This window comes from Pseudophryne corroboree, chromosome 2, assembly GCF_028390025.1.
Source record: "Pseudophryne corroboree isolate aPseCor3 chromosome 2, aPseCor3.hap2, whole genome shotgun sequence".
NCBI lineage: Eukaryota > Metazoa > Chordata > Amphibia > Anura > Myobatrachidae > Pseudophryne > Pseudophryne corroboree.
In genome coordinates, this window is record NC_086445.1 from 378,779,263 (window position 1) to 378,791,488 (window position 12,226).

The following is a 12,226-nucleotide window of genomic DNA, read 5'->3' on the forward strand; positions in this document are numbered from 1 at the left end:
CATTTAACATACAGAAGTGTTCTCATACATCTAGCCTTAGTACGACACTCACGTGAGATGCCTGGCGCGAGTGGGCTACCAGGTCCTGTGCAAGGCTGATAGCATAGGCTGTCTCCCCCCCCCTTTTTTTTCCGTGGTGAAATTGTATTCAATTGTGCGTGACTGAGTCTGTATATGGAGCACAAGGGAACTCATATTGGAAAAAAGCTGCAGCTGCTACATTGTAGCACAACATATACAGTTTCAGAGAGTCAGTCGCACACAGACCTACAAGTGTCACATATCAGATTAATCAGCGCAGTCTCCTGGTGCACCCTAGTAGCATCATATGCAATGTTTTTGTAGATATTAGATGTGTCAATCCATTTGGAAACTTAATGACCGTCTAGTGCAGTGATGGCTAACCTTGACACTCCAGCTGTTGTTGAACTACACATGCCAGCATGCCCTGCATCAGTTTTAGCAAGGCCAAATAGCAAAACTGTAGCAGGTCATGCTGGGATGTGTAGTTCAACAACAGCTGGAGTGTCAAGGTTAGCCATCACTGGTGTAGTGTATCATCAATACCTATACTAAAAGCAAGCAAGAAATAAAGATCCTGGCATATCATTTATTGCAGCTTAGAAAATGTACACTCACATTGTATATAATTTGAACACAAATCCCCACTGGGTGAGTGGCAAGTGCTTCTTCCCGATATATAGTAGTGGAGTAAAAGTAAGATCCAGGGATCAATGTTTTCTGCAAGTTCTTTCTGCAGCCCAGGAAGTAGCTCTGAATCTCCTTACAGTTCAGCCACTGAAACACTAATTAGTTGGGCATCTTTTTTCTTGAATCACTATAATATTAGTTTAATATTATTTCTCTATCGTCCTAGTGGATGCTGGGGTTCCTGAAAGGACCATGGGGAATAGCGGCTCCGCAGGAGACAGGGCACAAAAAGTAAAGCTTTTCCGATCAGGTGGTGTGCACTGGCTCCTCCCCCTATGACCCTCCTCCAGACTCCAGTTAGATTTTTGTGCCCGGCCGAGAAGGGTGCAATCTAGGTGGCTCTCCTAAAGAGCTGCTTAGAGAAAGTTTAGCTAGGTTTTTTATGTTACAGTGATTCCTGCTGGCAACAGGATCACTGCAGCGAGGGACTGAGGGGAGAAGGAGTCAACTCACCTGCGTGCAGGATGGATTGGCTTCTTGGCTACTGGACATCAAGCTCCAGAGGGACGATCACAGGTACAGCCTGGATGGTCACCGGAGCCGCGCCGCCGGCCCCCTTGCAGATGCTGAAGACAGAAGAGGTCCAGAATCGGCGGCTGAAGACTCCTGCAGTCTTCTAAAGGTAGCGCACAGCACTGCAGCTGTGCGCCATTTTCCTCTCAGCACACTTCACACGGCAGTCACTGAGGGTGCAGGGCGCTGGGAGGGGGGCGCCCTGGGAGGCAAAATGAGTACCTATAAAGGCTAAAAATACCTCACATATAGCCCTAGAGGCTATATGGAGATATTTAACCCCTGCCTGATTTCTCAAAATAGCGGGAGACGAGCCCGCCGGAAAAGGGGCGGGGCCTATCTCCTCAGCACACGGCGCCATTTCCTCTCACAGCTCCGCTGGTCAGGACGGCTCCCAGGTCTCTCCCCTGCACTGCACTACAGAAACAGGGTAAAACAGAGAGGGGGGGCAAATTTATGGCGATATTTTTATATAACAAAGCAGCTATAGGGGAGCACTTATTATAAGGCTATCCCTGATATATATATAGCGCTTTTGGTGTGTGCTGGCAAACTCTCCCTCTGTCTCCCCAAAGGGCTAGTGGGTCCTGTCTTCATTAGGAGCATTCCCTGTGTGTCTGCTGTGTGTCGGTACGTGTGTGTCGACATGTATGAGGACGATATTGGTGTGGAGGCGGAGCAATTGCCAAATATGGGGATGTCACCTCCTAGGGGGTCGACACCAGAATGGATGCCTTTATTTATGGAACTACGGGATAGTGTCAACACGCTAAAGCAGTCGTTTGACGACATGAGACGGCCGGACAATCAATTAGTGCCTGTCCAGGCGACTCAAACACCGTCAGGGGCTGTGAAACGCCCTTTGCCTCAGTCGGTCGACACAGACCCAGACACAGGCGATGACTCCAGTGGTGACGGTGACGAATCAACCGTATTTTCCAGTAGGGCCACACGTTATATGATTTTGGCAATGAAGGAGGCGTTACATTTAGCTGATACTACAGGTACCACTAAACAGGGTATTATGTGGGGTATGAAAAAACTACCTATAGTTTTTCCTGAATCAGAAGAACTAAATGACGTGTGTAATGAAGCGTGGGTTGCCCCTGATAAAAAGCTGATAATTTCAAAGAAATTATTGGCATTATACCCTTTCCCGCCAGAGGTTAGGGAGCGCTGGGAAACACCTCCTAGGGTGGACAAGGCGCTAACACGCTTATCTAAACAAGTGGCGTTACCCTCTCCTGAGACGGCCGCACTTAAAGATCCATCAGATAGGAGGATGGAAAATATCCAAAAAAGTATATACACACATGCAGGTGTTATACTACGACCAGCTGTAGCAACTGCCTGGATGGGCAGTGCGGGGGTAGTTTGGTCAGAATCCCTGATTGAAAATATTGATACCCTGGACAGGGACAATATTTTACTGTCGTTAGAACAAATAAAGGATGCATTTCTTTATATGCGTGATGCACAGAGGGATATATGCACACTGGCATCACGGGTAAGTGCTATGTCCATTTCGGCCAGAAGAGCTTTATGGACGCGACAGTGGACAGGCGATGCGGATTCAAAACGGCATATGGAAGTTTTGCCGTATAAGGGGGAGGAGTTATTTGGAGTCGGTCTATCAGATTTGGTGGCCACGGCTACAGCCGGGAAATCCACCTTTCTACCTCAAGTCACTCCCCAACAGAAAAAGGCACCGACTTTTCAACCGCAGCCCTTTCGTTCTTTTAAAAATAAGAGAGCAAAGGGCTATTCATATTTGCCACGAGGCAAAGGTCGAGGGAAGAGACAGCAACACGCAGCTCCTTCCCAGGATCAGAAGCCCTCCCCGGCTTCTACAAAAGCCTCAGCATGACGCTGGGGCTTCTCAAGCGGACTCGGGGACGGTGGGCGGTCGTCTCAAAAATTACAGCGCGCAGTGGGCTCACTCGCAAGTAGATCCCTGGATCCTGCAGATAATATCTCAGGGATACAGGTTGGAATTAGAGACAGATCCACCTCGCCGTTTCCTGAGGTCTGCTTTACCAACGTCCCCCTCCGAAAGGGAGACGGTGTTGGAAGCCATTCACAAGCTGTACTCTCAGCAGGTGATAGTCAAGGTACCTCTTCTGCAACAAGGGAAGGGGTATTATTCCACTCTTTTTGTGGTACCGAAGCCGGATGGCTCGGTAAGGCCTATTCTAAATCTGAAGTCCTTGAACCTGTACATAAAGAAGTTCAAGTTCAAAATGGAGTCACTCAGAGCAGTGATAGCGAACCTGGAAGAGGGGGACTTTATGGTATCCTTGGACATCAAGGATGCGTATCTCCACGTTCCAATTTACCCCTCACACCAGGGGTACCTCAGGTTCGTTGTACAAAACTGTCACTATCAGTTTCAGACGCTGCCGTTCGGATTGTCCACGGCACCTCGGATCTTTACAAAGGTAATGGCCGAGATGATGATTCTTCTTCGAAGAAAAGGCGTATTAATTATCCCATACTTGGACGATCTCCTAATAAGGGCGAGGTCCAGAGAACAGCTAGAGATGGGATTAGCACTGTCTCAAGAAGTGCTAAAACAGCACGGGTGGATTCTGAATATTCCAAAATCCCAGTTAATGCCGACAACTCGTCTGCTGTTCCTAGGGATGATTCTGGACACGGTTCAGAAAAAGGTTTTTCTCCCGGAGGAAAAAGCCAAGGAGTTATCCGAGCTTGTCAGGAACCTCCTAAAACCAGGAAAGGTGTCTGTACATCAATGCACAAGAGTCCTGGGAAAAATGGTGGCTTCTTACGAAGCGATTCCATTCGGCAGATTCCACGCAAGAATTTTCCAAAGGGATCTGTTGGACAAATGGTCAGGGTCGCATCTTCAGATGCACCTACGGATAACCCTGTCTCCAAGGACAAGGGTGTCTCTTCTGTGGTGGTTGCAGAGTGCTCATCTATTGGAGGGCCGCAGATTCGGCATACAGGATTGGATCCTGGTGACCACGGACGCCAGCCTGAGAGGCTGGGGAGCAGTCACACAAGGAAGAAACTTCCAGGGAGTATGGACGAGCCTGGAAACGTCTCTTCACATAAACATTCTGGAACTAAGAGCAATATACAATGCTCTAAACCAGGCAGAACCTCTGCTTCAGGGAAAACCGGTATTGATCCAGTCGGACAACATCACGGCAGTCGCCCATGTGAACAGACAGGGCGGCACAAGAAGCAGGAGGGCAATGGCAGAAGCTGCAAGGATTCTTCGCTGGGCAGAGAATCATGTGATAGCACTGTCAGCAGTGTTCATCCCGGGAGTGGACAACTGGGAAGCAGACTTCCTCAGCAGACACGATCTTCACCCGGGAGAGTGGGGACTTCATCCAGAAGTCTTCCACATGCTGGTAACCCGTTGGGAAAGACCAATGGTGGACATGATGGCGTCTCGCCTCAACAAAAAACTGGACAGGTATTGCGCCAGGTCAAGAGATCCGCAGGCAATAGCTGTGGACGCGCTGGTAACGCCTTGGGTGTACCAGTCGGTGTATGTGTTTCCTCCTCTGCCTCTCATACCAAAAGTATTGAGAATTATACGGCAAAGAGGCGTAAGAACGATACTAGTGGTTCCGGATTGGCCAAGGAGGACTTGGTACCCGGAACTTCAAGAGATGATCACGGAAGATCCGTGGCCTCTACCTCTAAGGAGGGACTTGCTTCAGCAGGGTCCCTGTCTGTTTCAAGACTTACCGCGGCTGCGTTTGACGGCATGGCGGTTGAACGCCGGATCCTAAAGGAAAGAGGCATGCCGGAAGAAGTCATTCCTACTTTGATTAAAGCAAGGAAGGAAGTAACCGTGCAACATTATCACCGAATTTGGCGAAAATATGTTGCGTGGTGCGAAGATCGGAGTGCTCCGACGGAGGAATTTCAACTGGGTCGATTCCTACATTTCCTGCAATCAGGATTGTCAATGGGTCTCAAATTGGGATCTATTAAGGTTCAAATTTCGGCCCTGTCGATTTTCTTTCAAAAAGAATTGGCTTCAGTCCCTGAAGTCCAGACCTTTGTTAAGGGAGGGCTGCATATACAGCCTCCTGTGGTGCCTCCAGTGGCACCGTGGGATCTAAATGTGGTTTTGGACTTCCTAAAATCTCATTGGTTTGAACCACTAAAAAAGGTGGATTTGAAATATCTCACATGGAAAGTGACCATGCTTCTAGCCCTGGCTTCTGCCAGGAGAGTGTCAGAATTGGCAGCTTTATCTTACAAAAGCCCATATCTGATTTTCCATTCGGACAGGGCAGAACTGCGGACTCGTCCGCATTTTCTCCCTAAGGTGGTGTCAGCATTTCATCTGAACCAGCCTATTGTAGTGCCTGCGGCTACAAGTGACTTGGAGGACTCCAAGTTACTGGACGTTGTCAGAGCATTAAAAATATATATTGCAAGGACAGCTGGAGTCAGAAAATCTGACTCGTTGTTTATATTGTATGCACCCAACAAGATGGGTGCTCCTGCGTCTAAGCAGACGATTGCTCGTTGGATCTGTAGCACAATCCAACTTGCACATTCTGTGGCAGGCTTGCCACAGCCTAAATCTGTAAAGGCCCACTCCACAAGGAAGGTGGGCTCATCTTGGGCGGCTGCCCGAGGGGTCTCGGCATTACAACTTTGCCGAGCAGCTACGTGGTCAGGGGAGAACACGTTTGTAAAATTTTACAAATTTGATACTCTGGCTAAGGAGGACCTGGAGTTCTCTCATTCGGTGCTGCAGAGTCATCCGCACTCTCCCGCCCGTTTGGGAGCTTTGGTATAATCCCCATGGTCCTTTCAGGAACCCCAGCATCCACTAGGACGATAGAGAAAATAAGATTTTACTTACCGATAAATCTATTTCTCGGAGTCCGTAGTGGATGCTGGGCGCCCATCCCAAGTGCGGATTATCTGCATAAGTTGTACATAGTTATTGTTAACTAATTCGGGTTATTGTTAAAGGAAGCCATCTTTCAGAGGCTCCGCTGTTATCATACTGTTAACTGGGTTTAGATCACAAGTTGTACGGTGTGATTGGTGTGGCTGGTATGAGTCTTACCCGGGATTCAAAATCCTCCCTTATTGTGTACGCTCGTCCGGGCACAGTACCTAACTGGAGTCTGGAGGAGGGTCATAGGGGGAGGAGCCAGTGCACACCACCTGATCGGAAAAGCTTTACTTTTTGTGCCCTGTCTCCTGCGGAGCCGCTATTCCCCATGGTCCTTTCAGGAACCCCAGCATCCACTACGGACTCCGAGAAATAGATTTATCGGTAAGTAAAATCTTATTTAATGTGTCATGTGGATTTGTACAAAAACAGTTGCACGTTTTCAAAATCTTTAAATTGATGCTGTTTCATTCTTTTTACAACGTCTTCCCTCTTGCAGAGGTATTTATTTCCTTTTGTAAAGGAAACTATTTTTGAAGTAAACCTATCCCTCTTTATCAGGCAGTGTACGCTTCCAGCAATTCATCAAAACATGTAATCCAAGTCAGTTGGCAATAAATCTTTCCTTCCTTCCTAAGCAGGCTGAGGTTTTGAAGGCTGCTTGTAGCCTTTGTAGGTAACAGAAGTAACTGTGCAGGTCAAATAATAGGAAGAATAATACAATGACAGCTCTTCCTTACCTTGACATCATTTGCAGTGAGTGAAAGGTGACATGCTCCACCTTCCTTACACACAGGCCTCTTAGTGGGCTGTCACAGGCCCCCTGAAAATAGAAGAAGAATCCCATGTAATCTCTCTTGTATAATGTAGTTTATAGAGGGTATTCTACTACCGTTCTCTATTCATATCATAAAACACAATTTGGAGTAAAATGCCCACTTTCTGTGTCTCAAACCACCCATACCGCAGGTAAATTGCATGTGCATTCTATGCTCAAATGTTTTGAAAACCATTTCTAACAAAAACAATGTTTCTCTAACGTCCTAGGGGATGCTGGGGACTCCGTAAGGACCATGGGGATAGACGGGCCCCGCAGGAGACATGGGCACTTTAAGAAAGACTTTAGGTCTGGGTGTGCACTGGCTCTTCCCTCTATGCCCCTCCTCTAGACCTCAGTTTGATACTGTGCCCAGAGGAGATGGGTGTACTTCAGGGAGCTCTCCTGAGCTTCCTGACAGAAAGTATATTTGTTAAGTTTTTTATTTTCAGGGAGCCTGCTGGCAACAGACTCCCTGCATCGAGGGACTGAGGGGAGAGAAGCAGACCTACTTCTGTGAGTTTCAAGGCTCTGCTTCTTAGGCTACTGGACACCATTAGCTCCAGAGGGATTGGTACGCAGGTCTCACACTCGCCGTCCGTCCCAGAGCCACGCCGCCGTCCCCCTCGCAGAGCCGGAAGATAGAACCCGGGTGAGTATCAGAAGTAAAGAAGACTTCAGAGGCGGCAGAAGACTTCATGATCTTCACTGAGGTAATGCACAGCACTGCAGCTGTGCGCCATTGCTCCCATACACCTCACACACGGCAGTCACTGTGAGGGCGCAGGGGGGGCGCCCTGGGCAGCATATAGACCTCTTTTGGCAAAAATAAGTATATGTACAGCTGGGCACTGTACATATATAAGAGCCCCCGCCAAATTTTGAGATTTTCGGCGGGACAGAAGCCTCCCTCAGCACTCACAGCACCATTTTTTCTCCACAGCACCGCTGAGAGGAAGCTCCCCGGACTCTCCCCTGCTTATACCACGGTAGACAGAGGGTTTTAAAGAGGAGGGGGGGCACAAAATTGGCGCATATTGTATATGTAAACAGCGCTATCTGGGTAAACATAGTATTATTGTGTTTCTCTGACGTCCTAGTGGATGCTGGGAACTCCGTAAGGACCATGGGGAATAGCGGGCTCCGAAGGAGGCTGGGCACTCTAGAAAGATTTATGACTACCTGGTGTGCACTGGCTCCTCCCACTATGACCCTCCTCCAAGCCTCAGTTAGATTTTGTGCCCGGCCGAGGTTGGATGCACACTAGGGGCTCTCCTGAGCCCTTAGAAAGAAAGTATAGATTTAGGTTTTTTATTTTCAGTGAGACCTGCTGGCAACAGGCTCACTGCAGCGAGGGACTAAGGGGAGAAGAAGCGAACTCGCCTGCTTGCAGCCGGATTGGGCTTCTTAGGCTACTGGACACCATTAGCTCCAGAGGGATCGACCGCAGGCCCAGTCCTTGGTGTTCGGTCCCGGAGCCGCGCCGCCGTCCCCCTTACAGAGCCAGAAGCAAGAAGAGGTCCGGAAAATCGGCGGCAGAAGACATCAGTCTTCTCCAAGGTAGCGCACAGCACTGCAGCTGTGCGCCATTGCTCCTCACACACACTTCACACTCCGGTCACTGAGGGTGCAGGGCGCTGGGGGGGGGGGGGGGGCCCTGAGAAGCAATTATAACACCTTGGCTGGCAAAAATACCACAATATATAGCCCTAGAGGCTATATATGTGGAAAATACCCCTGCCAGAATCCAGAAAAAAGCGGGAGAATAGGCCGCGGAAAAGGGGCGGAGCTATCTCCTGCAGCACACTGGCGCCATTTCTCCTTCACAGATCCACTGGAAGGAAGCTCCCTGGCTCTCCCCTGCAGTCTACACTACAGAAAAGGGTAAAAAAAAGAGAGGGGGGCACTAAATTTAGGCGCTGTATAAATTATATAGAAAAAGCAGCTATAGGGGACATAACTCAGTTAGTCCCTGCATTATATAGCGCTCTGGTGTGTGCTGGCATACTCTCACTCTGTCCCCCCAAAGGGCTTTTGTGGGTCCTGTCCTCTGTTGGAGCATTCCTTGTGTGTGTGCGGTGTGTCGGTACGGCTGTGTCGACATGTTTGATGAGGATAATGATGTGGAGACGGAGCAGATGCCTTTAGAAGGGATGTCACCCCCTGCGGGGCAGACACCTGAGTGGTTGAGCTTATGGAAAGAAATGAGTGCACGTATAGACTCCTTACATAAGAAATTTGACGACATGCCAAATGTGGGACAGCCGACTTCTCAGCTCGTGCCTGCCCAGGCGTCGCACAGGTCATCAGGGGCTCTAAAACGCCCGCTACCTCAGACCGCAGACCCAGATGTCGACACTGATACTGACACCAGTGTCGACGACGATGAGTCTAATCTGATGCCCACTAAGGCCATTCACTGCATGATTGAGGCAATGAAAGAGGTGTTACACATTTCTGATATAAATACAGGTACCACTAAAAAGGGTATTATGTTTGGGGAGAAAAAACTACCCGTAGTTTTTCCCCCATCAGATGAATTAAATGAAGTGTGTGAAGAAGCGTGGGCTTTCCCTGATAAAAAATTGGTAATTCCTAAGAAGGTACTAATGGCGTTCCCTTTCCCGCCAGAGGATAGGTCACGTTGGGAAACACCTCCTAGGGTGGATAAAGCGCTCACACGTTTGTCAAAAAAGGTGGCACTACCGTCTCCGGATACGGCCGCCCTCAAGGAACCTGCTGATAGAAAGCAGGAGGCGATCCTGAAGTCTGTATATACACACTCAGGCATTATACTTAGGCCAGCTATTGCGTCAGCTTGGATGTGTAGTGCTGCCGCTGCGTGGTCAGATAAACTGTCAGAAAATATTGACACATTAGACAGAGACACGATCCTGTTAACCATAGACCATATAAAAGACTCAGTCTTATATATGAGAGATGCACAGAGGGAAATCTGCCGACTGGCATCTAAAGTTAGTGCATTGTCCATTTCTGCTAGGAGAGGCTTATGGACTCGCCAGTGGACAGGAGATGCAGATTCTAAAAGGCACATGGAAGTGTTGCCATATAAAGGTGAGGAATTATTTGGGGATGGTCTCTCGGACCTAGTTTCCACAGCAACGTCTGGGAAGTCAGCATTTTTACCCCATGTCCCCTCACAGCCTAAGAAGGCGCCGTTTTATCAGGTTCAGTCCTTTCAGACCCAGAAAAACAGGCGTGGAAAAGGCGGGTCTTTTCTATCCAGAGGCAGAGGTAGGGGAAAAAGGCTGCAACAAACAGCAGGTTCCCAGGAGCAAAAGTCCTCCCCCGCTTCTTCTGCCAAGTCCGCCGCATGACGGTGGGGCTCCACAGGCGGAGCCTGGTACGGTGGGGGGCCGCCTCAAGAATTTCAGCGATCAGTGGGCTCGCTCACAGGTGGATCCCTGGATCCTTCAAATAGTATCTCAGGGGTACAAACTGGAATTCGAGGCGTCTCCACCCCACCGGTTCCTAAAATCTGCCTTGCCGATTGCTCCCTCAGACAGGGAGGTGGTGCTAGCGGCAATTCACAAGCTGTATTCCCAGCAGGTGATAATCAAGGTACCCCTACTTCAACAAGGCCGGGGTTACTATTCCACACTATTTGTGGTACCGAAACCGGACGGTTCGGTGAGACCCATTTTAAATTTGAAATCCTTGAACACATACATAAAAAAATTCAAGTTCAAGATGGAATCGCTCAGGGCGGTTATTGCGAGCCTGGAAGAGGGGGATTACATGGTATCCCTGGACATCAAGGATGCTTACTTGCATGTCCCCATTTACCATCCTCACCAGGAGTACCTCAGATTTGTGGTACAGAATTGCCATTACCAATCCCAGACGCTGCCGTTTGGACTGTCCACGGCACCGAGGGTATTTACCAAGGTGATGGCGGAAATGATGATACTCCTTGGAAAAAAGGGAGTTTTAATTATCCCGTACTTGGACGATCTCCTAATAAAAGCGAGGTCCAAGGAACAGTTGTTGGTGGGAGTAGCACTATCTCAGGAGGTGCTGCACCAGCACGGCTGGATTCTGAATATCCCGAAGTCACAGCTGGTTCCGACGACACGGCTACTGTTCCTGGGTATGATTCTGGATACAGTCCAGAAAAAAGTTTCATCTCTAGTCAGAGAGCTCCTGAAACCAAAACAGGTATCAGTGCATCGCTGCACGCGGGTCACGGGAAAGATGGTGGCTTCTTACGAAGCAATTCCCTTTGGCAGGTTCCATGCCAGAATCTTTCAGTGGGACCTGTTGGACCAGTGGTCCGGATCGCATCTTCAGATGCATCGCTTGATAACCCTGTCTCCAAGAACCAGGGTGTCTCTACTGTGGTGGCTGCAGAGTGCCCATCTTCTAGAGGGCCGCAGGTTCTGCATACAGGACAGGGTCCTGGTGACCACGGATGCCAGCCTTCGAGGCTGGGGGGCAGTCACACAGGGAAGAAACTTCCAAGGACTATGGTCGAGTCAGGAGACTTCCCTTCACATAAATATTCTGGAACTAAGGGCCATCTACAATGCCCTAAGTCAAGCAAAATCCCTGCTTCTACACCAGCCGGTGCTGATCCAGTCAGACAACATCACGGCAGTAGCCCATGTAAATCGACAGGGCGGCACAAGAAGCAGGATGGCGATGGCAGAAGCCACAAGAATTCTCCAATGGGCGGAGAATCATGTACTAGCACTGTCAGCATTGTTCATTCCGGGAGTGGACAACTGGGAAGCAGACTTCCTCAGCAGACACGACCTCCACCCGGGAGAGTGGGGACTTCATCCAGAAGTCTTCCATATGCTGGTAAACCGTTGGGAAAAACCACAGGTGGACATGATGGCGTCCCGCCTCAACAAAAAGTTAAAAAGATATTGCGCCAGGTCAAGGGACCCTCAGGCGGTAGCTGTGGACGCTCTAGTGACACCGTGGGTGTACCAGTCGGTTTATGTGTTCCCTCCTCTGCCTCTCATACCAAAGGTATTGAGAATAATAAGAAAGAGAGGAGTAAACACCATTCTCGTGGTTCCGGATTGGCCAAGACGAGCGTGGTACCCGGAACTTCAAGAGATGCTCTCAGAGGACCCGTGGCCTCTACCGCTCAGACAGGACCTGCTACAGCAGGGGCCCTGTCTGTTCCAAGACTTACCGCGGCTGCGTTTGACGGCATGGCGGTTGAACACCGGATCCTAAAGGAAAAGGGTATTCCAGAAGAAGTCATTTCTACGCTTATTAAGGCCAGGAAAGATGTTACGGCAAAGCATTAT

At 49.2% G+C, this 12,226-nt stretch overlaps 1 protein-coding gene across 4 annotated transcripts in view; it reads left to right on the plus strand.

The window, feature by feature from the left end:
* Window positions 1-12,226, plus strand: part of PCCA (propionyl-CoA carboxylase subunit alpha) — a 972,421-nt gene that overhangs the window by 26,324 nt on the left and 933,871 nt on the right. The gene's annotated exons all lie outside the window — the stretch shown is intronic.